At 37.3% G+C, this 6,563-nt stretch overlaps 1 pseudogene across 1 annotated transcript; it reads right to left on the reverse strand.

Annotated features, from left to right (window-relative positions):
- Positions 1–908: 908 nt before the first annotated feature.
- Positions 909–3,436, reverse strand: LOC306652693 (ATP-dependent RNA helicase DDX1-like; annotated as a pseudogene). Its single transcript has one exon. The product of its transcript is annotated as an ATP-dependent RNA helicase DDX1-like (transcript).
- Positions 3,437–6,563: the final 3,127 nt, after the last annotated feature.

The raw sequence follows: 6,563 nt of genomic DNA on the forward strand, positions 1-6,563 counted from the left end.
CATTGATCTTATATCCCGCTATTTTACTGAATTCACTTATGAGTTCTAAATGTTTTCTGGTGGAATTTCCTGGTTCCTCTAAGTATATAATCATATCATCAGCAAATAGGAATAGTTTGAGTTATTCTTTTCCTATTCATATCCCTTTAATTTCTTTGGTCTGTCTAATTGCTCTGGCTAGAGTTTCAAGGATGATATTGAATAGAAGTGGTGAAAGAGGGCATCCCTGCCTTGTTCCAGGTTTTAGGGGGAATACTTTCTGTTTTTCACCATTTAGAATGATATTAGCCATGGGCTTAGCATAGGTGGCCTTTACAATGTTAAAGAATGTTCCCACTATCCCTATTTTTTCTAGTGTTTTGAACATGAAGGGGTACTGTATTTAATCAAATGCTTTTTTTTATATTCCAAAGAACTGAGTTTAATTTTGATTTTAAGACATAGTAGAGGGGTTGGTGATATAGCTCAGTTGGTACAGTGCTAGCCGTGTAAGCACAAGGCCCTGGGTTCAATCCCCAGCATCACAAAAAAAAAAAAAAAAAAAAGACATAGTAGAGGGACAGCAGATTATTTTTATCTTCTTGGGTATGTATCATCTGGAAAGAAAGGTTCTTAAAAGGAAGGTAATCCTTCAGATACATCTTCACAGGCACTGAACCTCTTCTAACACCACAGGATGCTCCAGGGTTTCCAAACTACCAGGCAGTCCCCCTCCACCTTGGGATCACCCCATTTTCTTTCACACCACAACTCTACTTCAGCTGAATTTGCACCCAGACAGCCTTAACCATCTGAAGGTCATCTCCATCAGGACCACTTCCAGTGAAAGACCTTACTCTTAGGACATCTGCTTGTAGTTTCATATGGTCTTTTGCCAAATTCACATATCCATAAACTTAATGCATAAGCCAATAGCATTCTTTAATAAAGGGGGGGGGAAATCAATATAACTTTAAAATAAGATGCAAACCTTCATGAAAATATAGTGGTCAAATTTATTGTCATTAGGTTGCCATTTTATGAAGAATTCCTAAGACTAATGTTTCTTGACATGCAAGAGTTAGCATTAATAGCTTAAGTTACTATAAATACTGCTACTTGGAAGCAGTACAACTCTTTTAGAGTTTTAAGACTACCGACTTAGTATTCAAATCTTATTCAGTACACATGAAAATCAGAAGGTTCTGAACAGCTGGTTAGGAAGGTAGCCAAGATGCAGGGAAGATGTCTGTGCTTCCTTTTCAAGGGCAGCCAACTCTTGAACGGTAGGTGCCAAAATATCCACATGGCCTTTATAGTTTCCACCACCAGCAGCCCTCTTCTGACCATATGTAACTTTCCCATCAAATTCATCCACTGGAACCTATATATCTGGCTCAACCTGAGAAATGGTGAAGTTCAGGTGTTCTATCTCAGACAAAAGCTGCATCTCATTGTATCAGATGGTACAGCCACCATCTTCCTTGAGTCTCGTGTTGTAATACCCTTTTCCACGACTGCTGCAGACATGGTACCAAACCTTTTCTTTTTCTGTTGCCACGAGGGAAATGGCCAGACCCATCCTTTCAGCTCTTCCTACTCTGCCGATTCTGTGTACATAGTTTTGCTTTTCATAAGGCAGGGTGACATTGATAACATAAGGAACACCATGGATATCAATTCCTCTAGCAGCTACATCTATGCAAATCAAGAATCTCAAGTCTCCTTTCTTGAATCTTTCCAGATTTTGCTTTCTCTCATGAGGCTTTCTATCACCATGAAGACAAACACATGAGAATGGTGTCCTTTTTTATCAGGTCCTCCTCCCTGTTGAATAAAGTACTGCTCCAAATTATCACAGTCAATTTTGGTTCTTCAGAGGATAATTGCTTGATCCATCTTGTGTTCCTTGATTGCTCAGACAGCATACTCCCCCTTCAGGATTTTAATAGCTTCAGACCACATTTCTGGACTGTTAGCACCAGATCTTGTATTATCTTTTGCATGTACATCATCAGTTCTAATGTGGTATTTTCTTAGCTTTTCCCTGAGTCTGTCAGTTTTGGGATTCACTGGGACAACAACATGGTGTACAGTATCTGGAAGAGAAACTTCTCCTTTTAAATTAACCCATGTGGGAAAATGCATTATTTTCTCGGAGAGTTTCTTTACATCAAAAGAATGCAAAGTAGCAGAGCAAACAATCACCTGAAGTCTTTTTCCATCTGAGGTAATCTGAGAAATCTGACTGTGCATTCTATTTATAAAATCAGAATAACCTTGAGAAAGAAGTCCATCAGCTTCATCCAGGGCCAGGAATCTAACTTGAGATAAGTTCAGCTTTCCAGTTGACACCAAATCATCTAGTCTTCCTGGGGTGCCTACAACAATATCAACCCCATTATCCAAAACAGAGAGCTGATCCCCAGCTGTGACACCTCCAATTATCAGAAGCTCCCTTAACTTAGGATTATCAACATATTTCTTAAACTGCTTGACATTATTCAAAGTTTGTTCAGCCAACTCCCGAGATGGTTCAACAATGAGAGCTTTTGGAGCATTGGGGAGAAACTTTGTTTGTGTCACCTGTGCATTACCTGTGTGCTGTGATTTGACAACGTAACTATCCGGGGCCTTGGAAAGAGCAACAAAACCATCTTTTGGTGGAAACTTAAACTCTTCTTCACCAAAGTTAAATTTTAGTTCACCATTCTTCAAAACACAAGCAGGAAAAAGGGCTTGGTTTTTCATATGTGGTGGTACTTCAAATGCCAGCCCAAGATCTTTCCCATTTTTGGAGAATTTGACATGCCCTTTATCTATATCTAAGTAACATTCAATGGTGTCATGCATAGTGAATTCCTCTCCATAATTATCAAACTGTTTGTTATGGGATTTCTTTCCTGTTCCACTAAAGCCAAATCCAAACTTGTCTGTACCTAGGTCGAGGGAAGCCTGCATGGTAGACCACCCGACTCTGCACAACCCTTGATCATGACAGGATACTTCGTAGTAGTGTTTCCCTTTCATTAACCCTTTAGTGGCTCTGCATCCATGCCATTCCTTTACTTCTCAACTTTGGCAACAAAGACCATCTGACCCAATTGCAGAAGCAGATCCTCTGTCATATGGATTCATTTGCCATTTGTTGAGCACTGAAGCACCAGTTTTAATTGTTGTTTTTCCTTTTTTCCCTTCCTGTTGGTCTTTCAGAGTTTCATAAACTATCTGTATAACTGGAATACTGAAAGCCAGTTTTTCCACTTCCTGTTTCTGCAGCCATAAGTACATCACCTCCTCCTAAGATCAATGGGATGGATTCAGCCTGGATATCAGTTGGCAGGAGCCAATGCATCTCTTCCACAGCTTGTGCAATCTCAGGCATAACACCCATCTCGGAGAAGGCTGCCATCTTCGCCTGTCCTCCGTGGCTGGGCTCGCTGGCTCCCTCCTCCCTACTGACCTAATCAAATGCTTTTTCTGCATCTATTGAAATAATCATGTGATTCTTGACTTTAAGTCTATTGATATGGTGAATTATATTTATTGATTTCCTGATGTTGAAACAACCTTGCATCCCTGGGATGACACCCACTTAATCATGGTGCACTATCTTTTTAATATGTTTTTGTATGCAATTTGCTTAAATTTTGTTGAGAATTTTTGCATTGATGTTCATTAAGGATATTAGTCTGAAATTTTCTTTCCTCGATGTGTCTCTGGTTTAGGTATCAGTGTAATCTTGGCTTCATAGAATGAGTTTGGGAGGCTTCCCTACTCTTCTAATTTATGGAACACTTTGAGAAGTATTGGAATGAGCTCTTCTTTAAAGGTTTTGCAGAACTCGACTGAGAACCCAGCTGGTTCTGTACTTTTCTTTGTTCGTTGCCTTTGATGACTTCTTCTATTTCATTACTTGAACTTGGTCTACTTAAATTGTGTATGTCCTCCTCGTCCAGTTTAGGCAATTCATATGTCTCTAGAAACCTGTTGATGTCTTTGAAATTTTCTATTTTGTTGGAGTATAGATTTTCAAAATATCTTCTAACTGTGTTTTGTATTTCATTCTTGTCTGTTTGATATTTCCTTGTTCATTTCAAATTTTAGGAATTTGAGTTTTCTTCCTCTTTCTCTTTGTTATTGTGGTTAAAGGTTTATCAATTTTGTTTACTTTTTGAAAGAACCAACTATTTATTTTGTCAATTTTTTTGTATTGTTTCTTTTGTTTCAATTTCATTGATTTCAGCTCTGAGTTTAACTATTTCCTCTCTTCTACTACTTTTGGTGCTGGTCTCTTCTTTTTCTAGGGCTTTGAGCTGTATTGTTAGGTCGTTTATTTGTTGAGTTTTACTTCTTTTATTAAATGCACTCCATGAAATAAATTTTCCTCTAATTACTGCTTTCATAGTGTCCCAGAGATTTTGATATTCTTTTTCTCATTTAGCTCTAAGAATTTTTTAATTTCCTTCCTAATATCTTCTGTTATCCATTCATCATATAATAGCATGTTGTTTAATCTCCTGGTGTTGGAGTAGCTTCTGTTTTTTACTCTTTCATTTATTTCTATCTTCAATCCATTATGATCTCATAGAATACAAGGTAGTGTCTCTATCTTCTCGTATTTGCTAACATTAGCTTTGAGGCATAATATATGGTCTATTTTAGAGAAGGATCCATGTGCTGCTGAGAAGAAAGTGTATTCGCTCTAGTTTGGATGGTATACTCTAAAAATGTCTGTTAAGTCTAAATTATTGATTGTGTTATTGAGATCTATGGTTTCTTTGTTCAATTTTTGTTTGGGAGATCCATCCAGTGGCGAGAGAGGCATGTTAAAATCACCTAGTATTATTGTGTTATTGTCTACATGGTTTCTGATTTTGAGAAGGATTTGTTTGACATACATGGATGAGCCACGGTTTGGGGCATAGATGTTTATGATTGTTATGTCTTGCTGATTTATGCTTCCCTTAAGCAGTATTAAGTGTCCTTCTTTATCCCTTCTGACTAACTTTGGTTTAAATTCCACATTATCTGAAATGAGGATGGATACTCCAGCTTCTTTTCTGAGTCCATGTGCATGGTATGTTTTTCCCCATCCTTTCACCTTTCGTCTATGGGTATATTTTTCTGTGAGATGAGTCTCCTGCAGGCAACATATTGTTGGATCTTTCTTTTTAATCCAATCTGCCAGTCTATGTCTTTTGATTGATGAATTCAGGCCATTAACATTCAGGGTTATTATTGAGATAAGATTTGTATTCCTGGTCATTTGGTTTATTTTATTTATTTATTTATTTATTTATTTATTTATTTATTTGACACAACTTGGTTCCTCCTTTATTTGACAATTCCTTTAGGGTAATTCCTCCCTTTGCTGATTTGCTTCTTTGTTTTTCATCTCTTCCTCATGAAATATTTTGCTGAGAATGTTCTTTTTTGTAAATTCTTTTAGCTTTTGTTTATCATGGAAGGATTTTATGTCATCATCAAATTTGAAGGTAAGTTTTGCTGGGTATAAGATTCTTGGTTGGCATTCATTTTCTTTCAGGGCTTGAAAAATGTTGTTCCAGGCCCTTCTAGCTTTTACGGTCTGGATTGAAAAATCTGCTGATATCCGTATTGGTTTCCCCCTGAATGTAATTTGGTTCTTTTCTCTCACAGCCTTTAAAATTCTGTCTTTATTTTGTATGTTAGGTATTTTCATTATAAAGTGCCTTGGTGTGGGTTTGTTGTAATTTTGTGTATTTGGAGTCCTATAAGCCTCTTGAACTTGATTTTCCATTTCATTCTTCAGATTTGGGAAATTTTCTGATATTATTTCATTGAATAGATTGTTTATTCCTTTGGTTTGTTTCTCTAAGCCTTCCTCAATCCCAATAATTCTTAAATTTGGCCTTTTCGTGATATCCCATAGTTCTTGTAGATTCTGTCCATGATTTCTTACCATCTTCTCTGTTTTTCAACTTTGTTTTCAAGGTTAAATATTTTGTCTTCAATGTCTGATGTTCTGTCTTCCAGGTGTTCTATCCTATTTGATATGCTTTCTATGGAGTTCTTAATTTGGTTTATTGTTTCCTTCATTTCAAGGATTTGTGTTTGGTTTTTTCAATATCTCTAACTCTTTATTGAAATGATCTTTTGCTTCCTGTATTTGCTCTTTTAACTGTCGATTGGTGCGATCATTCAATGCTTGCATTTGCTCTTTCATCTCATCATTCAGTGCCTGCATTTGTTCTTTCATCTCATCGTTTGCTTCCCTGATCATTTTAATTTTGTACATTCTGAACTCCTTTTCTGTCATTTCTTCTTCCATGCTGTCATTGGGTTTTATTGATGTAACATCTAGATTTGTTTGGGACATTTTCTTCCCTTGTTTTCTCATATTGTTCAGGTATCAATGGACCGCTGAGGTATTGCAGTTTCCTCTATTGACTTATAATGTCCCTGAAGATTTCTAGTGTACCCCTCTTAGCCTTCAGTGTGCTGAAGTCTTGGAGGAAGTTGATAGTGTGGTGCTCCACAAGGAAGAGGCTTCTCTAGGGGTGGTGGCCTTCTGGTGGTGTATATTCCCTGCTAGTGGGCAG

The sequence above is a fragment of the Sciurus vulgaris genome, assembly GCF_902686455.1.
Source record: "Sciurus vulgaris genome assembly, contig: HiC_scaffold_445_arrow_ctg1, whole genome shotgun sequence".
NCBI lineage: Eukaryota > Metazoa > Chordata > Mammalia > Rodentia > Sciuridae > Sciurus > Sciurus vulgaris.